This window comes from Molossus molossus, unplaced genomic scaffold (assembly GCF_014108415.1).
Source record: "Molossus molossus isolate mMolMol1 unplaced genomic scaffold, mMolMol1.p scaffold_m16_p_14, whole genome shotgun sequence".
NCBI lineage: Eukaryota > Metazoa > Chordata > Mammalia > Chiroptera > Molossidae > Molossus > Molossus molossus.
The window spans coordinates 21,301,718-21,319,254 of record NW_023425349.1 but is presented as its reverse complement, the minus strand read 5'-3'; positions in this window follow the sequence as shown (position 1 = coordinate 21,319,254).

The following is a 17,537-nucleotide window of genomic DNA, read 5'->3' as shown; positions in this document are numbered from 1 at the left end:
TTTCTTTAATTCTTAGAACTACCCTTCTAAGTACTTACTATTATCCCTATTTTATAACTGTAAAAACTGAGACTTAAAAGAGTTGAGTGACTAAGTAGCTGAGGTGGGATTTAATTCTGGTCTTCCAGACTCCAAAGCCCTTCTCCTTTCAAGATACTGTCTTCTATCTGGTTCTTTGTTTTGTTTTGTTAACTTTTAGAAAAAGCATATAATGCAGTCTTCTAGCCTAAAGTCTCTGACCTGTGACCATCTTTAATTCTACATGAAAGATTAAAATCATAAAGAGATTTAAATGATTCAAATAATCAATTTCTGATTATCTCAAGTTGCCAAACAAAGCTAACTTATCCCATGAGCCAAGCTCTTTCACCAAGAAAAGAAATAAAACAAACACAGTATTTTATCTTTTTTATGTGGTTTGCGACTCCCAGTGAAAGGAACTCCACTGTAAAATCAAGAAATGAGCCTGGCCAGTGTGGCTCAGTGGTTGAGCATTGGCCCATGCACCAAGAGGTCGCCAGTTCGATTCCCAGTCAGGGCACGTGCCCAGGTTGTAGGCCCGATCCCCAGTGCGGGGCATGCAGGAGGCAGCCAAGCGATGTTCTCTCCCATCAATGTTTCTCCTCTCTATTCCTGTCCCTTCCCATCTCTTGCTCTGAAATCAACAAAGAAAAACTATTTTTTTTAAAAATTAAGAAATGAAAACCAAATAGTTCACAATGAAGTTCTGAGATCTTTAACAGGTAAGAGAAAGGGAAAAAACAAAACAAAACAAAACAAAAAACTGGGCTCAACAACCAAAAGGAATATTGGAATGACTGTGTTCTGTGGAAAGAGCATGAGGGTTTGGGTTCTAGTCTCATTCCACACGAGCCATGTATTCTTGAACCATTTTATTTCCCTGAGACAGTTTTGTCATCTGTAAAATGGGGCCAATATCTGCCTTGCTTAACCCATTGAATTGTTAGAATTAAAACAAGAGAAGGAATATGAAAGTATTTTAGAATTTGTAGTCTATTTAAATATATTGTTCCATCATCATCATTGCCTTTGAAGTAAAATGTATCAGAGTGTAAGTCCTAACTCAGTCACTAATTATACCTGAGATCTTGGTGAAGTCACCTTACCTCTCTGTCCTTCCACTTGTTATTTATAAAATAAATGTAGTAAATATTTGTTAGTTACCTACCCAGAATTCAGTCCCCTTTCTTTCATCCTAACATTGCCTGTCATTTTTATTCATAAATCCACCCCTCCCCCGTGGAGTTCAAGTATTTTAGGTCACCCGACTCCACCTTTTAGTTTCAAGGGTGAGTCTTAACTGGTCTAAGCAAACCAGGAACTACATTCCACCTTGCCATAGTGATTGATTACAATTAGCATAACCTGATAACCAATCAATTTAGATAATCTGATCAGTTGCGAAATAAACAAATGTATTACCTGACCAATGAAAGCCACTGTAGGTTTGCAGATGAACTGAAGCTTTGAGAAAAGAAGCTTTCTAGCTCTTATGAGATAATACCTAAAAACAATTTTTATATTTCTACTCTGGCCACGATAGAATAACTGATCTCAAACTAGCCTTTTGACCATAAACAACTAGAAAGCTGGACAACATTTATAAAACAACTATTTCTACACACCATACAATTGTCAGCACAGGATTATGATCCCTGGAAAAAGGGAAATAAATGAGTTAAGTCCAGTAATTACCCCAGTTTTCTTGACTGAAGGTATTTACCAGACACTGACATAAGGAGGAGGAATTAAGGCAAAGCACAACTGTCCTAATAAGTTGAAGATACAAACAGCAGAGTTCAGGGAGGCCAAAGTGGCTAGAACTTGTATGGAGTACCAGAAAGGAATAAGGTGCCTAAATAAATTGCTCCATAAATCTGTATAAGGGTCACCTTTAATGTTTGAACAAATAGTAAGCTGTGTATTTATAGGGTGAGAGTATACAAAAGCAACTACTAGGGAAAGAAAACTTGTGTCAAGCTGTAAGTTGAATTGTTACCAGAAATGTTAAGAAACATTTCTTAACCAAAGTGAAGAAACTTCAATGAACACTCAGGTCCTTCACCAGAATCTACAGAAGGGTACACCTTAGGAATAGGGCCTAGCCCTGGAGTAAGGCTACCTTAAACATGCTCTCATAGAGGTTTCAAAATTCTTTGAAAGGATGAAGACAATTTAGAAGTAAATTAATTGCTTTCCAGAATAAAATCCAACACTGATGAAAGGAAGTCAACAAAATCCAGACACTCAACAAAGCAGACATCACAATGTCCAGCACCCAACAAAATTTTTACACATGCTTGATGTCATCAGTCTTACGTGAATGCAAACCAAACCTGCAATGAGGTACCACTTCACACCCACTAGAATGACAAGAAGAAAAAAAAAAAAGAAAATAACAAGTATTGGCATGAATATGGAGAAATTTGCACACTGATAATGGGAATGTAAAATGGTGCAGACTCTGTGAAAAATAGTTCGGTGGTTTTTCGGTAGGTTAAACATAGAATTACCATATGACCCAGTGATTCCATTGCTACATATATACAAAATAAACAAAAACAGGTGTTCAAACAAAAATGTGTACATGAATGCTTTTAGCAACACTATTCATAATGGCCAAAAAGTGGAAGCAACCCAAATGTCCATTAACTGATAAATTGGATAAACAAATTAAATGTGATATATCTATATAATAGACTATTATTTGGCCATAAAAACGAATGAAGTACTGATACAAGCTACAACTTGAAAGCATTGTGCTAAGTGTAAGAAGCCAGACACCAAAGATCACATATTGCATGATTCCATTTGTACGCAATATTCAGAATAGGCCAATCCAAAGAAACAGAAAGCAAATTAGATGGGGTGGGAGGGGATCAGGAATGACTGTTTAGTGGGTATAGGTTCCTTCTGGAGGTGAAAAAATGTTCTGAAACTAGATAGAGGCAGTGGTTTCACACACTAATGTTACTAAATTGTACACTATAAAATAGTTAAAATGGTAAATCTCATGTTATATGTATTTTACCCCAATTTTTAAAAATTATTATTATATATGTCAAGGAGTAGGAAACTTCTTGTGTTGTCCCCCCAGAAGTCCCCTTGTTTAGAACTTTTGTTATAAAACAAGGAGGAAAATCAGACAATAGAAACAGACCCAGAAATTAAAGAAATGATGGGATCAGCAGACAAGGACCTTAAAACAGAAATTATAACTATGTTAAAGTATTTTTATTAGTTATATGTTGCTGTGTAACAAAGTAACCCAAAATTTAGCAGTGTAAATAGCAAACATTTATTATCACATATTTTCTGAGAAACAGAAATCCGTGAGTATATCAGCTGATGGTTCTCGCTGAGAACCTTATGAAAAACTGGGCAGTGAATATAAAAGACAATGAAGTAGAAAGGGCAGTAAAAGAAAACATGGCAGTAAAATAGCAAATGTGGCAGGAAATATAAAAAGACTTTCTTATTTTTTTAGTTTCTTTAAAAGATAATTGGAGGGATTCTTCTGTTTGTGACAGACTATGTCCCTATTAAATGACCCCTTCCCTCTGCAGAAAATCATAAAACTTAAATATGAATATATTGCTGAGACCTTTATCCCAAGGCAGAACCCAAGGGACTCAGACCGGCAAAGAAGGCAGAAAGCTGTGTGTCATCATTAAAATCACTGGGTTAGGCTCATCTGGGTATGTCAAATGCTGGAATAACCTCAGGAAAAACAATAGGGTTCACAAGAAGGACTCAGAGGAGACCCATCATAGCCCACACTGGGAAAAATTGAAGTTTAAACCAAATAGCAAGGGTATAAAAATTCATTTTTAGGACTTGTTGTTTGCAAGTCAAAATTCTCAATTAGATCACTGAAAAGAAAATGAAAAATCTGCCCCTGTGGAGTTAAACATGGAGTGAAATTCTAAAATTCTCTATCTAGGCCCTGACCAGGTAGCTCAGTTAGTTAGAGCGTTGTCCCCACACACCAAAGTTGTGGGTTTGATCCCTGGTCGGGGCACATACAAGAAATAATGAATGCATAAATAAGTGGATCAATAAATTGATGTTTCTCTCTCTCTTCTCGTCTCTCTCTTTCTCTCCCGCCCCCTCCTTCCGCTCCCCCTCTCTCTCTAGAATCAATCAATAAAAATTTAAAAAAATAAAATTCTCTAACTTTCATGCCATCAAACATGTGCTTCTAGCCATTGAAGATGCTCCAAACGAGTGATATCCAAGAGCCACTTGAGAGCTGTGGGAAATCCTCCAGCTTTCTTAGACAATGTCATCGGGCTTCTTGTTCCCAAGAGCACCAAATTATTTGTTTAAAAAACATTTCCTATAACCTCACAGGTTTTTAAATTTTTAGACTGCATGTCTTATTTTGAAAGTCAGCACGACGCATGTCTGAGAAAGGAAAACGATGTGCCAGATTCCCTGGGTGTGAAGCTCACCCCAGCCATGCCCAGGACTAGGAACCTCCAGCAGCACATGAGTACTGACCATGAGGGTGTAACATGGGTGGTGGTGGTGGTGGCGGTGATGAGAGAGCTAAAGGGAGAATAATTTTCTCAACAACCAAGGAGAACAAATTAAGATTAAAAAATGCAGGGATGCTAGATTTTGACATCATCAATTAAGAGGTCAAATTCTTCTGCTCTTCGGAGTTTTGATGTGGTTAACACCTTCTATCTTCTTTGAGACTTCAGTGAATTTACCAACCTTTCCCTGCACTGGTTTCCGGCTTTTTCTGTACATTGGAATCTCCTAGGAATTTAAAAAACAAAAACTACTCGTGCCTGGGTCCTAGTCCCAGACAGTCCTTTATTTGGTCTCGAGTGCATCTTAGGCATCAATTTATTGTACAATTAGTTCCACTGCTGATTCTAACAGCAGCAAAGCTTGAGAACAAGGTCTCTACTGCTCTGCTACTCAGAGTGTGGTCGGAGAACCTGGGAGCTTGTTGGAAATGCACATTTCAGGCAGCATCCAGACCCACAAAATCATAATCTCCGCTTTAATAAAACCCTCCGGCGACTCCTTCGATGCTCAGTTTGAGAAGCTCTGCTCTGCATTCCTGCCGCCTTCCATTCGCAGAGCCTCGCCCTCACCCTGGCTGTGCGTTAGAATCACCAGGAGGGCCTTTCAAAACCACTGACATTCTCATGGCGAGTGGCCCAGGCATGAGTGTTGTCACTTTTTTTTAAGCACTCCAGGGCACCCTGGCCAGTGTGGCTCGGGTTTCGGGTTTGATCCCCGGTCTGGGCACATACAGGAGGCACCAATCGATGTTTCTCTCTCACATCAATGTCTCCCTCTCTCTTCCTCTCCCTCTTCCTTCCTCTCTCTCCAAAATCAATAAAAATATTTTCAAAAACAAACAAATACAGGCATAAATAAATATGAAGCATCCCAGGGGATTTAATATAAACTCAGGGCTGAGAGCCACTGCTATAGAAAGATATTTTTCTTTCAATTTAAAAGCCTTTGGTATAAAGTGAACATTTCTGTGAAAAATGTAGGTTCCCTGGGAGAGACAACACTATTTTTCTATACTGCTTAGTAAATGTCCATTTGAAAAGGCAACAATTGGTTGGCTTATTAAAATGCAGCCTCCCAGTGTTCTCATCTTTAGAGAGTTGCCTTTGGTAAGGCTGAAATGGGGCCACAATCTGCATTCCCCCAGCCCCACTTGGAATTCTGACGTGCGTGGTCCTTGTAACGCGTTTGAAACCTCTGCTGTAGTGTGACAGACAAATCTGGAGTCGACTTTCGTGGGGACAGGGAGAGAAAGGAGAGCATATGAGGGCCCGGAGGACAGAGTGAGGGAGCAGAAAGAAGGGATGGAGACAAAGCAAAGGATGGGGCTGCTACTTCCCGCCCAATCCGCTCCAAGTTGCCCTGGGAAAAGCAGTATGTCTAACCTCAGTGAGCACCATCTTGAAAGCCCTGAGAAAGGGAGACCATTTAGGCTTTTTTTTTTTTTTTTTTTTTATAGAAGGTAACAAAGGAGGGAGGGAGAGAGAAACATCAACGTGAGGGAGACACATTGATTGGTTGCCTCCCTCAGGATGCTGAGTGGGCCTGGGGATAGAACCTACAACCCAGGTACGTGCCCTTAGACAGGGACTGGCCAGGGCTCATTTAGCCTTTTTGAATTGCTGTTTCCCAGGGCTTGCTGCCAAAGTTTTCCCTTTCCCTTCCTGATCTACCAGATTAAAACTTAGAAGAAACAGAAGAACTTGACTTGAAAGAACACTATTCAAAAGCTCAAATCCATTAATGCACTTTGTCTTCCAGAAAAGAACTGTGTGAAAACCTGTCCGCAGAATTTTTTGTATATCAAATGATATTTTGAATCATTATGTAATATCATTCATCTTCAGGGAAATGTAAATCAAATCCACAATGAACCCGGTCAGTGTGGCTCAGTGGATTGAGCATCATCCCATGGACTGAGAGGTCCCAGTTCGATTCCTGGTCAGGGCACATGCCTGGGTTGCAGGCTCGATCCCCAGTAGGGGGCTTGCAGGGGGCAGCTGATTGATGTTTCTCTCTCACATCAATGTTTCTATCTCTCTCTTCCCTTTTCTTTCTATAAAAAAATCAATAAAAACATATTTTTAAGAAAAACACAAGGAGATATCACCTCCCACCAGTTAGAATGGCTATTATCAAAAAGACAAGAGACAATAAGCGTCAGTGACAGTGTAAGACAAGGGAACCCTCGTGCACTGTTAGTGGGAATGGACAAGGTATAGCCATTATGGAAATAGTACAGAGGTCCCTGAAACAATTAAAACTAGAACTGTCATAGGATCCAGCAATCCCTCTTCTGAGAATACATCCAAAGGAAATGAAATCAGTATCTTGAGGGATAGCTACACTCCCATGTTCCTTGCAGCATCATGGGAAATGAGGAGATGTGGGTCAAAGGGTACGAACCCCCATCCTGTATAGTTGAAATTTGCTGAGACTCGATCTTAAATGTTCTCATCACAAGAATAAAGTAAAAAGTATATAAGGTGATGGCTATGGTAATTAGCTTGATTGTGGCAATCATTTCACAATAAATGTGTATAGCAAATCATCACATTGTACACCGTCAATATACACAATTTATATTTGTCAGTTGTATCTCAGTGAAGCTGGGGGGGTTGCGGATCACTACAGCAGGGGTAAAAAACTTGCAGTTTAAAGAATCTCCCGACCATTTCTACATACCTGATTTTCTTAACAAAGGATGTACTTACATTTAACATTGACAGTTCATAGAGTCATGATAGGATTACACAAGAAAATGCGTTTAAAACATTAGGACAGTCCCTAGCACATAGTAATCTTTGAAAAATGTTCGATATTATTTTTACTATGATGATGGAATTTGTGTAACCTATACCTCCGGAAACCTCTCTGTACCTTCCCACCTCTGGGGTCATAACCAGTTCTAGGAGCCTTAATGAGATTTATGTCTGTTCTGCAAGGGCTTGCAGTCGGGAATGTCGTCAGGCAAAGCCACACTCTGTCAAAGATGGACCAAACGATAACTCCCTTGAGAAGGTTGGAGCAAGAAGAACAGGGAAATCCAGACCCCCGTGCCCAGCAGTGATTCTTTTTCCCTAACAAATCCATTCAAAAACCATTTGATGTCATTCAATATGGGCTTACTATGCAAAGACACAGGTTTAAACCTCCTTTAATCCCTAATTGTTGTTAGTTCTATTTTACTGATGGGAAATGCCAGCGAGTGGCAAAGCCGCTACTGAGGTCTGGGGCTAGCCCAGATTGTAACCACTCTGTATGTTCCCCTTCCTCAGTCACCATTGTTCCAGCAAATGTTCACTTGGCTGCACTATCAAAATAAGCACAGACAAATCATTTGTAAGGCGACACTCAGCCATGCTAAAATGAGGCCTCAACCACTTGAACGACCTCAAATTACAAAATGTTAGGCTCTTTTTCCTAAAAGATAGGTTCCAAACAAGACCTTGGGGAGGTCATGGCTATTCATTGAGGAACTCAGGAGATTTCTCTCACTCTCTCTCTTTTTTTTATCCTCAGCAAGGACATTTTTCCATTTTTTATTCAGACAGAACGGGAGGGAGGGAGAGAGAGGAAGAGAGAGAGAGAAACATTGACGTGAAAGGGACACATCGACTGGCTGCCACCCACACGACCCAACCAGGGCTGGGGACAAACTGCAACCGAAGTACATGCCCTTAGCGGGAACCGAACCCGGGTCTCCCTGGATCGCAGGCTGACGCTCTAACTGCTGAGCCAAACCGGCCAGAGCGAGATCTCTTAATTCATGCGAGTCTGATTTAACTCTGTTACAAAATAATGTTTTTAATGATGATCTGAGATGCCAGCAGAGCTGAAGATAGTCACTTACCCACTGGGGACGTCCATGAAGAGTCTGAGCCAGTCCGACCAGCCTGAACTCACACCCACACCTGAGCCCTGGCTTTCTCCATCCTTAGCACGGCTGACCTGTCTGCAGACCCAGGTTCAAAGACTGTCCCAAAGCGAATGCTTCCTTCTAGAAGGGCACAGACCACAGTGTAATGATTTGATTTAGGTATGCATTGTAAAATGATCACCACAATTAAGCTCATTAGCACATGCACCACCTCTAGTAGTTAACCTTGCTGTGTGTGTGGTGGGAACACTTAAGATCTACTCTCTGAGCAAATTTCAACCATACAGTAGTGTGTTCTTAGCTATATGTAGATGCTGCACATTAGACCCCCAGAGCTTATTCATCATATAACTGGAAGTTTGTATCCTTTGACCAGCATCTCATTTCCCCATCTTCCTGCTCCTGGCAGCTACCTTCCAGTCTCTGCTTCGTGAGTTGACTTTAAAATTTTCATGAATAAGTGAGCTCACAGGGTCCCCTCCTTCATTCTTAGTCATAGCATTCTACCTATTGATATGCAGTCCCAGGTTTCAGGTTGGAGGGTCCCCCTTGAGTATTCTCAAATGCCAGGGGCTGATATTTGGTGGGAATTTGGGCCCAGAGTCAGACCACAGATGATGTCAACAGAGCCAGGTAAACCAGCCTATGATTGTCTAGAGCACTTAAGGAAATGAAGTCCCAGCAGGATTCTGATTTTCCCCCTTAATTAGCTTCCTCTATTCCCTTAGGCATCTGTTCCCTTTGCAGGATCCTACCCCATAAACTTTTCTTTGTCCAGGCTCAAGGGTGTTAAGTAAATACCTGGGAGCAATCGCCCTAGCTTTAGAGGGCTTTCTGCAGTCCCCAGCAGGCCTCGGGTCCCACAGCTTCTGCTAATGTTAATTGGATGCTTGCATCACACTTTCTGTCTGGAGGGAACCGTGACAGCCCTGCTCTGCCACCCTGAGCTCCTGCCAAAGGTGTCCTAGAACTCCTGCTCAAAGAACTCCTATAAATGTGCTTTTATTCCTAGCAAGTCTCCCGAGGGGTCAGCAGGTGTTTATTTTATTACACGTTTAAGGGTTTGTTTTCCCATGATCTCTAGGTGTTCTGAAATGGAGAGGTCAAAGGACAAACAGAATAAACCCATAACTATAAGAACATTAATCCCAGTTCTGAAACTCAGGTTAAAGCAACTGCAATTACTGATCAAACAGAGCAAATGTTAATTCTACAGATAAATGTTAATAACCCTTATCACCAGGTTAAAGTTAAAATCACCTGTACTGAGAAAATAACACTGAAATCAATCTGTAAGGTCTCTGTTTCTACCACAGTACCCTCTGCTTAACCTTGGTGGCTCCACTGACCTGTCAGGCCTGATCACTGTGCCAATTGTTTAAAGAAAAGGGGAAAGTTAAGAGAGAGGACAAGAGAACTGGGGAGAGAAGAGGAATCTTTTCACTTCTGTATTAGGAAAATGGAATCTTTATTTCTATGGCAGAATCACGCCTCCAGGTAAAAGGCTGCTGGGTAATGTAACGCAGAATGAACGCTAGAGTTGAAACGTTTATCTTGATTTCCTCTTGTCAGCTATTCAGCGCGCACTGGGGTTGGGATAGACATACAATTTATCATCCAAACAGGGGTAGTTCAGAGAATGAAAGAGGTGCTTTATTAATTTCACCAAGACAAAGGGACCTGCCAGAACTGTTCTGAACAAACTGAGAGGCATAATGAGCATTTTCTATATACCTTGTGTGAAAACAGAAAATGTCTGTGGGGGTGGGTAGATGAGCTGGTCTTCGTTGCTGGATCAAAAATCAGTGATAACTCCCACCTTCTCTCAGAATACCAAAAGGTTCGGATAAAAACCTATTGGTTCCTTCAGGTAAAATAAAAATATATGCTCGGGTCATTCAACCACTGATTTTTCTGGCTTGGAACAATTTTCTCTATCCAAATAGGATCCAGTTTCTTCCCTGTGTGTGTGTGTGTTTTGAGAACAGGTTGAATTTTGATAGGCAATTCTAAATTCAATTGCATTAATATACAACGAGTAGGTCACTGAAATTTAATCTTACCAAAAAAATACTGCTCTCTTTCAAAAACAAGGAAATCGCTATCATCACTCAAGAGAACATTACACAGATAGTGAGATCTATTTTAAACAGTCAAGCAAGACAAAGTACAAAAAATCATGCATTTGTGTGTGTGTACACAAACATGTATGTATATATACATACATTCTGCTTTAGAAAGACTTGAGTCTAGTTGATGTTAACTCGTGACTTCACAAAACAGTATTTATAGTTTAGAAATAAATTTTACCCACATTATTTCAGTTGATTCTCACAACTGGCTTAGACAAAATAATTACCCCCATTTTACAATCAAGGAAATTAACTGCCTCACATAGACATAGACTGGCACTTGAACCTTCTAACGTGGATTCCGTTGCTCTTACAAAAAAACAATAGTTCATTATAGATGTTTAAGGAGTAACATTTGTAAAATATTCCTTATACATCCATCAAATTTAAAACTTTTTAAAGCACTTTGACATTTATTTGTTCAGTATACTTAAAGGCACTACTATGTGGCACGCATTAGCTGGATGCGGTAGGCACAAAGGTAAATAAAACTGTCCCTGGGTATAAAGAAATGAAAATCTAATGTTAAAACAGACAAGAAAACCAGTCCAGTTCCGTTTGTCAGTGAAATTGATACCCTTGTAATTAACCTGGGAGCAAAGGGAAGGGCAAACATAATAGATGTGTCATTTGTGCAGCTTTGCCAGGAAGCTGCAGTTCAACACTCCCCAGGAAGCCACCTGTCTATTCCCCACAGATCACTGAGGGAAGGGACTGAACAGGGTGGAGAACAGACATATGCCAAATAAAGTCTGGGTGACACGGGGAAGGTACTTGCCTGTCAGTCACACCTGGGAACAAGTCATTGGCCAGAGTAGATGTGGCCACTCGAAGCACAGGAAGATTTGAGCTATGTAATCTTCTAAACAAAGGAGTTCACATTCTTTTGTGTTTGGGGGACATTTGTTGCTGGGGCATTCTCTCTCAACTCCCCTGCATTGTCCCACATGGCTCACAGCTAGGTAGACTCCACCCAGTGGGCGGCAACTAACTCAATGCTACACCAGACCCAGCTCCACCCTGGAATGAAAACTCTGGACACTGGCTTTGCTTCTAGCTCTCCTGATTCCCCAGCTGCACACTTTCCAGGACTAGGGTAAGGGAAATGGGACTTTTGAAACCCAGGGATGTAATTACATGAAAATAAAGCTTTCTATCACATATCATCCTCCCATGGGGGCCTCCAGAAATGTTTATTTCAGTGTTACCCCAAGAACCTCACTCCCACGAGCAATAAAGACCATCCACACATTTCTCCGATAACAAAATGAAGAACATGCACAATGCACCATGAGCCACAGAAAAGAGCACCAGGTCCAGACCGTGGGAACCAAAGCAGGCATCTCAAGGGTATGATGCTTGCAAGAGAAATGGGAAGCTTGCAGAAGGACAAGCTGTAGATGAGCTCATGACCTCAAGTCAGTGAATGTCAGGCAACATGAGTTGTTTGTAAATATGTAGCAAAGGAAGCTTTCAGGATAGGATGTTGGAGAAGTGGCCAGTCCCAGGATGGGAGTCTGAAATGTTGGGCTAAGGAAGTTGAAATTTACATATAGATTTTAGGGTATCAATGAAAAGAGAAGGAGATGAAATGGAAGACAGTGAGACACCTAGGGAAGCAAATGCAATAGGCTTGGTGAAAGATGATTGAGATCTAAATTTAAAAGAACAAAGACAAAAGCATAGCCAAGAAATGTATTTAAGAAGGGTTAAGAGGATTTGGGGTCTAGATGAAGAAAATAAAGGGTGAGAAGAAAGCAAGCGTAACTCTAAGTTTTTGTGTGTTTTTTTATCCTCACCCGAGGATATTTTTCCATTTTTTGTACAGATAGAGTGGGAGGGAGAGAGAGGAAGGGAGAGAGAGAGAAACATCGATGTGAAGGGACACATCGAGTGGCTGCCACCCGCACGACCAACCAGGGCCGGGAACAAACTGCAACCGAAGTACGTGCCCTTAGCGGGAACCGAACCCGGGTCTCTCCGGACCGCAGGCCGATGCTCTAACCGCTGAGCCAAACTGGCCAGGGCAACTCTAAGTTTTTTGTTTGAGGAACTGGGTGATGAAGTTTCATGAACCAAGACAGGGCAGGTAGAGGATGGAGGATGAGCAAATTTCTGAGGGACATGAAGAAGTTTAGATTTGGAGTGTAAGGATCCTATACAGCAGTCAAGAGGCAAGACCTAGAGAGAACTGGCATAAATTCCCAATGCTTGGAAGAAAATTCTAGACAGTAGATACAGAGTTGAGACACTTTAGTGTGAGGCCATAGGTGAGGCAAAAGATGAAGACCATGCATTGAGGAGGGGAGCAGAAGAATACTTCCACAGGGAGAGGGGGACTTTTTTAAACAATAGGTTTTATAGTGTTTTTGTTTTATTAGAAAACTAGTTATTTGAAAATATGTATTCCAATCAAACAAAATGTAGCAAAGAGTTTTCACCCTTTCTCTGTTTTATTAGGAAATACACATGTACCTCAACAGTATTTCCCCCTAATAAGTGGATTTTGAATCACGTATAAGGGAAAACAAGAATGGAGGAAACTTTTCTTCTGTGGGGGTCAAATAGATGAATGTGTGGTGACCTTTCATGGGCAGAGCTACACTAGGGAAAGGGGGACATAGTTCTACAAGACTCATAGGACTGACCTTCAAAGTTTCCTGCCAGGTCCAATATGCCCTCTGAGATCACACCATTCCATCCAGGCTCTCCGTGTACTTGTATCTAAACAAATAGTTTCAACTTCCACCCACTCATGTTCTCATCCCTTTCAAGCATGAGATATAGATGTTCCATGGCCAGCAATAACGCCAAAGAATGACTGAAATCTCTATGTAGCCCTGGGCTACAGGCCACATAATAAGGAAAAAGGAGGTAACTTCCCTAAGTGTCCAGCAGTGAAGTCACTTTTGGCACTGTTCTGAGTGTACAAATGGCTTGAGCAGTTGGCTCCTATCATCTCGAGAAGTGGCTTACCACAATGTGAGTATGGTTCTGACCTTTGTGACCTTGGGCCATGTTATAGTCTGAATTGTTCCCCAACCCCCAATTTATTTGTTGAAGTCCTAATGATACTATTGTAATTAGCTAGTTATTAATAAGAGAAAAGGAACAAAGGGAAGGCCAGACATTATAGGCGTGTCATTTGGGAGTCTTCACCAAGAAGCTGCAACTCTGCACTCCCCAGGGAACCACGAGCCCATTCCCTACAAAATACTAGGGGAAAGGGCCCAACAAAGGGGAGATGCACACATTTGCAGTGAAGTTGGGGTGACTAGGGAAGGTGCCTATCAGTCACACCTGGAAACTGAGATCATTGGCCAGAATGGGTGTGGCCACTGCAAATACAAAAATTTGGGAATGCATAATCCCCTAAACAAAGGAATTCACTCTCTGTGACCCTTGTTGCTCTTGGCTCTTGGCTCATGGGGGTCTCTTGTTCCTGCTTCCTTGCATTCACCCGTGTTTCCTCCATAGCAATCTGGCCCTGTGTACCCCACATGCAGTGGATTGATGGAGTACAGTGGGGAACACAAGCCCGATGCTGGACTGGACACTGCTCTGATATGGGACAGAAACTCTGGACACTGGTTCTGATTTTAGCCCTGCCGAAGCCATACCTACACTTCTTTGATGGCGGGACTAAGGGAGAGGGGACCTTGGAAACTCAGAGATGAAATTCCACAGAAATAAAAATCACTCGTTCTCCCATGTGAGTCTCCAAAAATTCCTTTTCTCAGGATATCACAAGAACTCCACTCCCATGGACAACAAGTGGGATGAAGACTACTCTCTCCCGGTAACCCTAACCCCCAGTGCCTCCGAATGTGGTCATAATTGTAGACAAGGTCTTTAACGGGGCAATTAAGTTAAAATGAGGTCTTTAGGGTAGGCTGTGCTCCAATATGATGGGCATTAATGAAGAAGGAGATTTGGACACAGAGTCACACAGAGGAAAGACCGTGTCAGGACATAGCAGGAAAGTGGTCACTGTAAAGCAAGGAGAGAGGCCTCAGAGGAAACCAACCCGCTCGCACCTTGACCTTGGACTTCCAGCCTCCAGAACTGTGAGAAAATAAATGTCTATTTCAGCCAGCTCGTCTATGGTACCGTATATGCAGTCCTCACAAACCAACACAGGCCTAAAATAGGTGCCAGGGGCTCCCCAAGATGAAGTTAAATAGAAAAAAAATAAGGCTTGCTTTTCAGTTAAGGGTATTGATGATGCACAACTGTATTGTGTAAAATGTGTTTATCTATTTACAAGTTCTATAGAAGTCCAACCCTCCAGAAGCGAAGCAAGTGTGTGGTTACTTGAGTTTGATAGTATCTTTGCTCCATACTTCACTGATGAACAGGGTTTCATGGACTTACATCCATTCTGTGGCTCAGATGGGATTTGGCCTTTGTCCGTTGTACCTCCATATATAAGTGAACCACTGTAGGCTGATTGTATTGAATTGATTATGTAAAACTCGTAACATTTGAAACACAGAATTCTAAATAACACCTTAAAAGCAGAAAGAAAATAATTGTGGATAACTTCTGCTTCTCTCCCAAGTCACAATTCCCCCATCCTTTCCCCAATCCACTTGTCACGCAGTCATTTGAAATAGCACTGTCGTCTCTTCTCCTCGACCCAACTGATCACCTCTGCCTTCATTCAAACTCTTACAATTTCTGGGCCAGTCTGCTATCCACCTAACTAACCCTTTTGGAGGAAATGCAATATTGTGAAAGGATTAAGGAGAACATTCGTTTGAGTTAGAGTCTTAGCTCTGCCACTTACTAATTGTGTGACCTCACCCAAACCTAGGCCACTAATTGTCATGATTAAAAGAGAAGCAATAACACAATTTTAGTATTTTCCTCATAGAGCTGTTGGACAATAAAATGAAATAAGTAAAAGGCATTTGGCATAGTACGTAGTGAAATACTCAGAAAATGTTAGGTGTCCTGTTACTAACCTTTCAAAAGCCATCACCCTGAGATGTTCTGTCGTGCTCTCTTGCATAATTCCACCAACCCAGATTTTCCCATGCTTACATTTCTTGTCATTTATATTAGAAAAACAATAGACGGCTGAGTTTTCTGTTTCAAACAGTAGATGGTTAAGTTTTCTGTTTCAAACAAGACGGTTGAGTTTTCTGAGTCACAGGCTTCTCCTGCCCAAGTCTCCTCAGCGAAGGGGCCAGTGCTCCCCAGCTGAAATCCCCATCCTGACTGACATTTCTCAAGACCCCACTATAATCCATTCTCCCTGCGACCCCAAGCTCCTGAGTTCCCTTTCCAAGCACAGAATTCATCTTTACGATATCGCAGTGGCCTGTTCTGGTTCGCGAGAGGAAACCTAATGCTTTCCCACGGCTCACGGTGCCTTTGTTAAGCTTCTCCCACCTCCACGTGCTCACTCCCCGGGACGAGCAATCAGCAGGTGCTCAGCAAACCGCTCAGTGAGCAGAGAACCTGAGAAACACACGCTGCCTCCTCCTCCCCTGCCAGCATCGGCCTAGGCTGCCGTAACAGAACCACGAATTGACCCGGCCGGTTTGGCTCAGCGGTTAGAGCCTCCTCCTGAGGACCAAAGGGTCTTGGGTTCGGTTCCAGTCAAGGGCATGTACCTGGGTTGCAGTTCTGATCCCTGCCCGAGGTCCTGGTTGGTGTCGTGTGGGAGGCAACCAATGTATCTCTCTTACATCAATGTTTCTCTCTCTCTCTCTCTCTCTCTCTCTCTCTCTCTCTCTCTCCACACCCCCCCCCCCCCACTCTGCCTGAAAATAAATGGAAAAATGTCCTCAGGTGAAGATTTAAAAAAAAAAGAGTCCCACGAACTGCCACCAATCTCACAGATTGAGGCCCGGGAGTCTCAGAGCAAGGCGTCGGCAGAGCCGTGCTCCCTCTAAAAGTTCTAGGGGATCACCCTCCCGGCCTCATCCAACTTCTGGTGGCTCCTGCTGTTCCTTGGCATGTGGCTGCACGTATGTCCAGTCTCCGCCTCCGTCTTCACGTGGTCTTCCTCCCCGTGTCTTCTGTGTCTCAAATTTCCCTCTGTCGCCGATAAGGACACCAGTCACTGAACTTAGGGCCCACTCTAAATCCAAGGTGACCTCATCTTGAGATCCTCGACTTTATAATACCTGCCAAGTCCCTATTTCCAAATAAAGTCACCTGCACCAGTAACTGGGGTTAAGACTTGAACATATCTTTTTGAAAAACACAACTCAACCCACTACAACTGTCAAGAGCGTGGGAGGTCACGAGGCGAGGAGTGGTTAGAGACAGAGAGCTCTGGCCGTCCTCGGGAAGGAAATGGGGTTTGGGGTGGCAGTTCGGAGATCAGAGCTCTGTGGGTGCTGAGCATGTGATCTGACAGAGGCAACTCGCCAGCCCGGAGCAGCAGGGGGACACACTTTTCCACCCGGCTCTCTCGTTTCAGATCCACTTGTTAATGGCTTTCGTTTTTGTCCAATGAACGGTGATTTATTAACAAGGCAAATTAGAGAAAAAAAATTTTTAATCACATAAATCCCATTATCCTCACATCTTTTTTTCCCCTCTCTTTAGGTTTTAGGGTGTTTTTCTTAATGGATAATTCAAAATTAAATCTGCACATAACTTTGTCACAAATGCATTTTTTAATTCTTCTCCGTTGCCTGAATGTCTTTTCAATATTCTAGTAATTTCTTTTTTTGGAGCCCAGTCTCCTGGAGCTAGCTGATCTGCTTTCACTGATCTGATTGCTCCCTACATCTACTAAGGGATCCCCCAGGGCCCTCACATGGAGGATTCCCTTCTCCCATGGCCCCCCGTCTTCCTTTGCTTTTGTTTACACTCTCATGGGGGTGGCGCATCCCCTCCTCTTGCTGCCTGGACAGGAAATTCCTAGAGGCCCTGAATGCCTGAAAATATCTTGTCTCCTTCATATTTAACTGATATTCTAACTGGGACTAGAATTCTAGTTTGAA